Below are 9227 nucleotides of genomic sequence, written 5' to 3' on the forward strand. Positions count from 1 at the left end.
GACTGCTTTTGAATTTCATAGTCAGGTAACTACATTCATTTACTGATGAAGAATGATAGTCAGCCAGAGCTTTAAAACCATGACAATTGAAGTGAATCATCACCTTTTTTTATATGTGTTGCTCTGCTGAGAAACAAAGTTGATTAAGAGCTCATTGCATCCACTGGCACATGCTCCTGCCAACATTCTAATTTAGAAAATGAAATCTATCATCCAAAAGACAAATAAACAAGTGAACTTTTTTGGATAAAAATATAGAGCACAACAAAGTAGAGATGTACGAGTGTGTGTAGGTGTTAGGATTTGGGGGTAGAGAACCCAAGCGCAGGCAAACAGACAGGCAAAAGGTGGTAATGAAAAAGGATTTTATTTAACAAAAACTCCAAAAACAACTACAGCGACTAGAACCGGGGCAGCAGGACAAAAACCAAACTAATGCTATGGTGCAACAAAGCTTGATACAACAAAGCAGAGAAGTACTCACACAACAGAGGAACTCAAACAAAGGAGCAAACACAAACTGAGGTAATCCAAAGGCAGAGTCCAAGGGGGAAAATCCATGAAGGGAAAAAAGCAGCAAGGGTCCAAAAACACACGTAGTCCAGAGGTGGGGAACAGAGGCTATGGCAGCGTGTGATGAAGGCAAACAACAAACCGGCAAAGACAGAGGGAAGCAGAGGGTTTAAATGGTTGAGGGAACAGGTGAGTGGAATTGACTAATTGACTAAGGCTGGCAGACAGAGGGAGACAGAGACACACAAGCCATAAACATACACAAAGGACAATAATGGGGAAGAGAAGGAAAAGGGGAGAAAAAGGGCAGGAGCAGGACCGTAACCATTACAGTAGGATGAAAAATCTAAAGTCTCTGGAGGAATGCCTCAGAGGAGAGGGCTGTTTTCATTTTTTTTTCAAAAGCTTTCAGCCTTACGGCTCCCTCCTCCGACAGGTTTTTCATCATGTTGTTTGCCAACATTTTCATCTCACTGTAAAAAAAAAAATTAAAAAGGTATTGAAGTAGATGTTTCATCATCATCATTCATCATCAATTGTTCACATATTATTATTACCATGGTTCATATTGTGGACCCCTTCTGAACCTTTCTAAAGCCTCTGATACCGTCAGTTGATGTCTTTCGGCCAGAACTGCAACTGTCACCTAGACCAGAAGAAAGAAATTTGCACAGTTAAAAAAAAAAACTATCACAAATTAACATTGTCCTTTAATTTTCACTGGAAGACTAACAAAAGGAAAATATATGTAATATTTTATTAACTTCAATCTGAAAAAAATTCCGAAAAATTTCCCTTAAACTTTCCAAGTTTAAGATGCAGTGTTTCCCCTGTAGTTCATTTGGATTAAATGTATTTAATACACACATGACATTCACATTCATTAATCACTTCATGCAAACAACACAATCTTGTCATACCTCTGGCAAAAGGACATCAAAAATGAAGGCGACACAGTCTGTTCGCTGCCTTGCTCCTGGTGTTTCCTTGATGACTTTAAACAAGAATGAGACAACCTGGTCGAGTTGCTCATCTTCAAAGTGAAGGGTTGGCCTCTCCCTCCTTAGCTCCCATGATGAGGGAACATCTCCAGTTATTATAGCCTGAAAACAAATAGTCAGATTAGTGGATGGTGGTTGTTTACATTGGCAGTGTGACCAAAATTGCTCTAATTTCATTTTACTTTAATAGAAGCTTTCATTTTGAAATGTAACTGATGACATAACATTTATGTCTTCATGCTGATATACTTACCTCTAGGTTTTTCCTGATAGAGATGCTCCCCTTCATGCAGTCAATCAGGTCAGCACAGTGAAGCTGGCGCACCCTCTGTGCCTCTTTCACTTCCTCCTGTAATTTCAAAATTCATTTTTCACAAATAATTTTACAAAATGTGGGTCAATAGATCTTGGGTGGCTTTTCACCAACCTTCAGCACCTCATTGTCTTCCCAGTCATGATTCTAAATAGATGGAACATTCCAAGATAAACATATCAAAACTACACTAAATGTTTATTGATATAGTCGGTGGTCTTCCAAATGTCTATTTTTTGTCAGTTTGTAAAGGATGCTGCTGACACAAGCAGCAAGAGTTTCACAAGTTCATGGTGACAATAAGTGAAATTTGGAAAAAGAAAACACTTAATATGTCTTCAAATATCATCTAATATAATATGCATCTCTGTCTCTGTTCAACTGTGGGGATTTTTTTTATTAAAGTCCAGATCTCAGTTAGTTCTGATATTATTTCAAGATAGCCCTTGGTCTCTGATCTGCAATGCCGATGTACGATTTATAATATTAGTGTAACTGTTTATTATTGTGTGTCAGGCTTATGACCGGTGGTTCAAACTTACTAATAAAATGAAACAAAGGACAAACATGACAAATACTATGGTGTGCTTCCTAGTGAGACCATTCAGGGGGCCTTAAACCAAGGCTGCCTGTTATTGTTATTGGTGACTACACTGTCCTTTGAAGAAGGTCTTAATTACACATACATGTAAGGTCGCCATATTATATCACTCATTGTGTTGTTGTCACATATTCTTACATCTGTGTCTTCATCATCTCTTCTTTTCCGCTTCAGTCGGAAAACGGGAAAGACGGCCAGAAATCTTGTCCTTTCCCTCCTTAGTGAAATGGGCAAACCTTCTCCCATGCCTGAAGAAACAAAAATAATCTAAGAAAAATAGTCATAATACTTAAAGGGCCAGCTAGGGATACAATATAACAATATTTTTATCGAACAAAGAAATCTAATCTCCTTTGTTAGATCTCTTTGATCTAACAAAGGTTAAATCAATCATACCCTTCCAGGATTAGGTTTTCCATAATAACGGGACACCACCATCTCCTCAGAACTGGCATGTCGTCCTTATAGGAAGAGCACATTCCACAAATCCACAATGATTAACTTCATGTACATGTATGTTGCTGCTACTTTAAATATCCAAACTAGTTTGTCAAACTTACAGGAACTGTAACGATCAAATTATTGGTTCAACTTCCAACAGTGAAGTCAAATGGATCACTAAGAATGAGGTACCAGGCGTACCGTGTCAGAAACATTAAACAGGTTAAGGTACTGAAAATATGTTCAGCTAATTTGAAAGTTCCATGTTTGAAAGCTTACCATTATCATAAAAATGCCACAGTCGTTTGCATGTGTCTGTCTCGGAAGTCCCTGCACCACGATAGTAGAACAAATATCAAAATGTATCTAATACAATTTATTTTAAAAAGCATGGTATCATGATATTGCTTTGATGGGCCAAGTCAGTTTATATGGGGGTGTATATTAATACTAAAAAGTTTTGAGCAAAATAGTTACAATATTCACTGCAGGCCACCCTCTCTTTGGGACACAGCAACAGAGGACACTTGATTCCCATAAATGCAGTTGTATCTTCTGATGAAGTAATGCAATCTTGAAGACTGTTACCTCTATGTCTTTGCCTGTTTTTTCAATCCAGGGACCTGGAACCAGCTGCTTTGCAAGATCACTGTTATTTAAAGAAAATATATGTTAAGTTTGGACTTAATAGATATGTGGAATCAGCAACCAGATAACAACTGTAAAGCAGTCAGGAGAACGTGACTGCTATAATCAAGCAAACCGAACCTGGCAGTCAGGAGAACGTGACTGCAGGAACACATGCAAAAAAAGAGATCTTACAACTGAGGGCTTCGAAATTGATTATGATAAATGGAAGTCATTGCATTTTCGCTGTTTTTGCCAAATACATAGCAAATAGAAATAAATCTCAGTTGTAACATCACAAACCTTAGTCAAGGGAACGTCTTTGACTCAATAAAAGTCCTCTACAAGCTTATTGCCTCAAACAATTGTGATATCTGTCATGTCCAAACCCCTGCTTTTTGGTGTGATACTGAGAATCAATGAACAGAATTTCTTTCTGCACTGGCTTCATCACCTGTAGAATACAGCAATTACAGGGAGTTCAAAGACATTCAAATTCTTAACCAAAACGTTGTCATTACAAAGCAAGATGATTTGAATTGACAGGTTGTTGTAGTGAAGTTGTAGGAAATACGAATGGGATTTTAAAGAGAATAATAGAAGGTGAGGCGAAGGTTTAGACTGTAAGATGAAAAAAAATTAGCAAATTATGTTGTACATACATTTCATAAGTACGTGACGTTACATCTTACACTGATAATGATCTTATTACTACAGTGAGAGACAGTGCTACTGGGCCATAATGCAAAGGACAAAAAACCCTGAGTGAGCACGTGGAAGAGAGTTCTTGACAATGTTCCAATAAACAACTTCACAAATATAAGCTTAAATACACAAAGAACTTACACACAACATGAAGTGTCCAGGAACCCAGAGAGGAATGACAATGGCATCCATTTCTTGTGAGTTTGCCTAAACCGAGAAGCAAATTTTCATATCCATTTCTCTGTCATCTTGTTATATATGTCTAAATATACTTACGGGCAAAGACTGTAAAGGGCTGCAGCTTAGTGGTGGCAGCCATGTTGGTGGAATATGTAGGTCAAGAACATGAACAGACTTCCCCTGAGAAATAGTCAATTTAACATTAATGCAAGAAATATTTGATTCAAAGAAAGGATTGACACCCAGTGGATAGGCTTCTAAACTATCACAGAATGGCTGGACCACAGTGATCAGTGATTGCCATCGGTAAGCACTGATAATTAGCACAATTCTGGAGGGCAATCAGTTGTAATCTAATGGATATTCTCTGATTTCAAACCGTACCTGTGTCTGCAGGATCTCTTTTACGAGGCGTAGGCAAGCATTTCCCATCTGTGAATATATACACGTGCAAGTTAGGGTTTATGATTCAAAATATAAAAAGCATACTATCTCTAAACACTTTTGTGTTCCACCATCATTCATTAAGAATTTTGAACACCTGACGTTAGGTACCTCAGAATCCATGTCCAACCGAAGCCCCAAAGTCAGAAAATTTTCTCTTGTCAGACATGTTCTCCCATCTTTGACGATAAGCTCACTTTTTGGTCGTTTATCGTCTAGAATGTAGTCCAGCTATGACACAAAAGTAATACAAATTGTAAATTGCTTACATGTTAGCTGAAATTTTTTCATTACATAAGTATAGACTGATGAGTGCCCATTTATTTACTGTCTTGTTGGAAGTTGGCGCTGTGTATAAAAAAGATAAGAATGAAGATATACATACATGTGTGGGTGGCATGTGCCTTTGCTAGTGAGTCATAAGCAATGACAATGTATTTATTTCTATAAGTTTTTCTCTTTATGGCCAACATTTACCTTTGGTAGAGTCCTTTCATACACAGTTGTGTGTGATGAACCAACCAATTGTTGTTGCTCTGGGCGGTCTCTAAATGTCCAGGAGGCTCGACATGGTCTGAAGTTGCCTGCCTGTGTTTCAGCTTCACAATGCAATCCACAGCCAAAGCTGTCCTCACCTTTTGCTGCAAGACAATGTCTGTCATCCACAAAACTTCACACAGCATTCAAACATGCATGTCTTTATAAAATCAAAGCAATACCTTGATATTTTTTGGCGGCTTCTGATTTTGAAGGTCTTGATGCCAAAGACACAGAGTTTGCAGCAAGGAGAGAGGAGGCTGCTGACGTAGAGCTTACAGAGACAGTGGAAGCTTCAGGGTCAGAGGAAGATGCTGAGGCACTGTATGGACGTGGTGTGCAGATCGCTGCAGAAACAAATGTACTTTAATAAACGTACTTTAAAAATAAATAAAACAAATGCTTTAATCAATATGTCAAACATTAAAATTATGCCAAAATAAAGTAAATACCTAGGACAGCTTTTCCATCAGAATTGAGGGTGACATGTCCATGAAAGGTTTTCTTCAGTCTGTCGGTGGCCTGCTGATTAAGTCTCTCATTATGGTGATGTAAGATGTTGCGCATCAGAAAAACATGGCTTGATGGGGAAAGACAGTTCATGAAGTAGTTATTTTTGCGCATTCCAGAGAAGAGCTGCTCTGCTGTTTGTGAATTCAATTCAATTCAATTCAATTCAATTTTATTTATATAGCGTCAATTACAGTCAACTCGTCTCAAGACGCTTTACAGAACCCATATGCCTGACCCCCAGAGCAAGCCCAAAGGTGACAGTGGCAAGGAAAAACACCCTTTTAACAGGGAAGAAACCTGGAGCAGAACCCGGCTCTATATAGGGGGACCCATCTGCCTGCTGGCCGGGCGGGTTGAGAAGGACAGAAGAGGGCAAGGGGGAGGGATGGGAGAAGAGGGAGGGGTGGGAAAGCAAGGAAAACACAACACACATTTGGATACATGCATGACAGGATATGTGACACAGACAAAGTATAAGCTGACATTGAAAACTGACTCATAGTTTGCTCTTATGATGTACGGCTCTGACATTAAACATACTCCATATATAGCTAGCAGTAAAATTCAAACAGTATGTAAGTTAGCATAACAGTATAGTGAAGGCAATGCAGAGTTGACTGGTGGAAAAAGGGAGTTGGAAGCAGAATTGAGCCAACCACAGAGTTCAGGTACTAGGGCAATGCGTCTTAGGCAATCCTTTTCATCTTTTGTGTTGTATTGATGAAAAGTGTCATACAGTGCATAGTGATCTGCAGAGCCTGTTTCAGGATGACCATTTTGATCCGGTGGATATTGTTTTTGCTGCAACCAAGGCAAACTGATTTGCAATTTTCCATTCTTGACACATGAAATGTTTTCCGGTGTGGCTGGCGCCAGTCTTCCTTCGTGTGGGCTGAAGGGTAGTCTCTCTGGCTCCCGTAGGTTGGTGTGGGTCACTAGTCCTCGTGCAAAATCATAAATAACAATATTCGGGAAATGTTTGAAGGACAGCAACATGTCCGCAAAGTCTCTAGGGCTTTCTGCTCTTAAATTGAATTTCACTGCATTCACAATGCCACAAGGGCACATGATGACTGCCCAGCCAACTTCAAATGGAAAAGAAGATTGTGTCACAGTAAATATTAATATTGAGTGTTTTGCAGAAACTATGTTCAGTGTACACAGATGACACTGGTACAAATGGTTGACAGTGGTATACAAATCTGCACCTGATGCACCCCAGACTTTTTGGAAAACTTTGTCATAGGTGCTCCTGGATTTCATTTCTTCCCTTAAACGCATAAGGAGGTCCATTTTTGATCCCCTTGAGTCAACACCACACTCACGAACAAGTTTTCTCAAAGTGTCAACCTACATTAACATAATAACAAAAACTTATGAGAAAAGGAGAAAAGAGTGAAATATTATAAATAATATAACAGTATGTTTATCTCTCACAAGCAAACAATATACATCACCTTCAAGTTCATTAGTTCACTTGAGAGACGTTCCTCTGAGATCTCAATGTCAGCTTGTTCTGCCCCAGACTTCTTGGTCATCAGTTTGGCATACTGTATTCTGTGCTATACTAACTCTTGAACGTGGTGCAATCCATGGCGCCCATTTCTCAAACGAAGGAGAGACTTTGCAGGGATTGTCACGATTACCTTCATAGCCAAACACATTGAATTTTTGTGTTATAAACAGGGTAGACACAAGAGCACAAATTATGCATTGTTTCCAGATAAAAAGAAAATATGTAGACATTCATGGCTTCAACTTACTTTTTAAAAAACCCCTGCAAACAATCTCTCGCTCAACTGAGTGCCAAAATGCCTCGATATCCACATGTCCATCAAACTCTGGCGAGGGATCTTCAATGTCACTCACTACAAGATGGATGGTTAGACTTAAACATGGCAAAACATTAGTTGCTTGTTAAAAGAAAGGAACAAATATTACCTGGCATACTAAAAACTCCTTTTTTGTGTAGGTCCATTATAACGACAGGTGGGTGGACCCCACAATTTACACAGGAAAAATTGTAGTCATGCTCTGTCAGTGCCTCAAAATGTAGATACCCATGTAGAATGGAGTCATGGTTTGGATACTTCTTCTTATTAAGCTCCTCAAGGATGTCCAGAGCCCTTCCAACTGCAGTATGATTCTGCAGAAACATTTGACAGGTAAAAAGAAAATTATATTTAAACATTTGATTACAAGTAACTGCTATAACTCCTCAGACATTTTAGACTAAGTAGCTTAAAATGGTTTAAAAAATGAGCAGATAAGCTATTAGTCATTCTAAAAAGGACATAGAAATAAAAAACAAATAATAAAGAATACCAGCAAAGATTGTCTCAGGAAAAGGCAAAGATGCAATGTCAAGTTGTGCAGACCCTCACTCCACTCCTGGTAGCGGTAGAATGTTCCACATATCGCACACCTCTTGCAATAGGTGGACACATCTATGATAAAGAAAATTACTCTTAAATGTACAAGAATCGTAAAATATAGTATTTTAATGTAATGTTTCAGTTTTAATAAATGCAAGAAAGATCATGATATCTTGTATTTTTGACAATAGCACATCTTGCTTATATGATGTTTCTCTAACAAACACAGACCTTCTTCTAGACCTGTAACCGTGGCTATCTTGGCTTTCTGCGATACCAGGATTGGTTCAGAAAGAGGCACCTTTCCCGGACACACCGTACAAAATGTTTCGTTTGGGATTAGGTGCTTTGGCAAAGTGTTGATGTGGGGTAGAGCACATACGTCATCTGGCAAGAGACTTGGTACTTTCTTGTTCTTTAGCAAATAATCAATCATTGCCATCAGACCATCTCCTTCGGGGGGATATACAGATGCTGAATGTTGCACTGTGCTGTGTCCATCCTTAGATCCATGACTTTCAAAAACATCAAACACATCAGAGTCTGTTGATCTAACTTTTCGAAAAAGTTTAGGATGTGTTTGGTTCAAATGCCATTTCGCAATTGACTTATGTAGACAACTGTTTTTCGGCTTAGCACAAGGGCAGTGCCAAGTTGTTTTTTATTTGTCATAATACACCACTACTCTCCCTCACCGAGAGTAGTATGATGTGCCTGTATCCTTTACAGACACATAAAGTTTAGTTTCTCCTTTGCCGAGTCTGATCTCTTCGCTCAGAGAGCATCCCTCGGACTCTGCTGCTTGTTTGTGGGCGAAACAGACCTGCTTTGTTTTTTCAGAAATCCATTTTTGTTCAACCATATCTGTCAGGACTTCCTCTTTAAGGGCTGTGGCTGTATCTGACGAAACGGGACAATGAGATATGGATTTCAGATGCATACACTGAAATCCCATTAGTCCACTTCTTCTCGCAAAC

General features: G+C 38.9%; 2 long non-coding RNA genes across 2 annotated transcripts; both read right to left on the minus strand.

Moving 5' to 3' along the window:
• Positions 1–3069: 3069 nt before the first annotated feature.
• Positions 3070–5002, minus strand: LOC127533130 (uncharacterized). Its single transcript, XR_007940827.1, has 5 exons — positions 4937–5002; positions 4766–4813; positions 4478–4561; positions 4343–4408; positions 3070–3518 (listed from the first exon to the last, which is right to left on the minus strand). It is a non-coding gene; the product is annotated as an uncharacterized LOC127533130 (long non-coding RNA).
• Positions 5003–7464: 2462 nt separating this feature from the next.
• Positions 7465–7972, minus strand: LOC127533133 (uncharacterized). Its single transcript, XR_007940849.1, has 3 exons — positions 7817–7972; positions 7639–7743; positions 7465–7521 (listed from the first exon to the last, which is right to left on the minus strand). It is a non-coding gene; the product is annotated as an uncharacterized LOC127533133 (long non-coding RNA).
• Between the last annotated feature and the right edge of the window lie 1255 nt (positions 7973–9227).

The sequence above is a fragment of the Acanthochromis polyacanthus genome, chromosome 1 (genome assembly GCF_021347895.1).
Source record: "Acanthochromis polyacanthus isolate Apoly-LR-REF ecotype Palm Island chromosome 1, KAUST_Apoly_ChrSc, whole genome shotgun sequence".
Lineage (NCBI taxonomy): Eukaryota > Metazoa > Chordata > Actinopteri > Pomacentridae > Acanthochromis > Acanthochromis polyacanthus.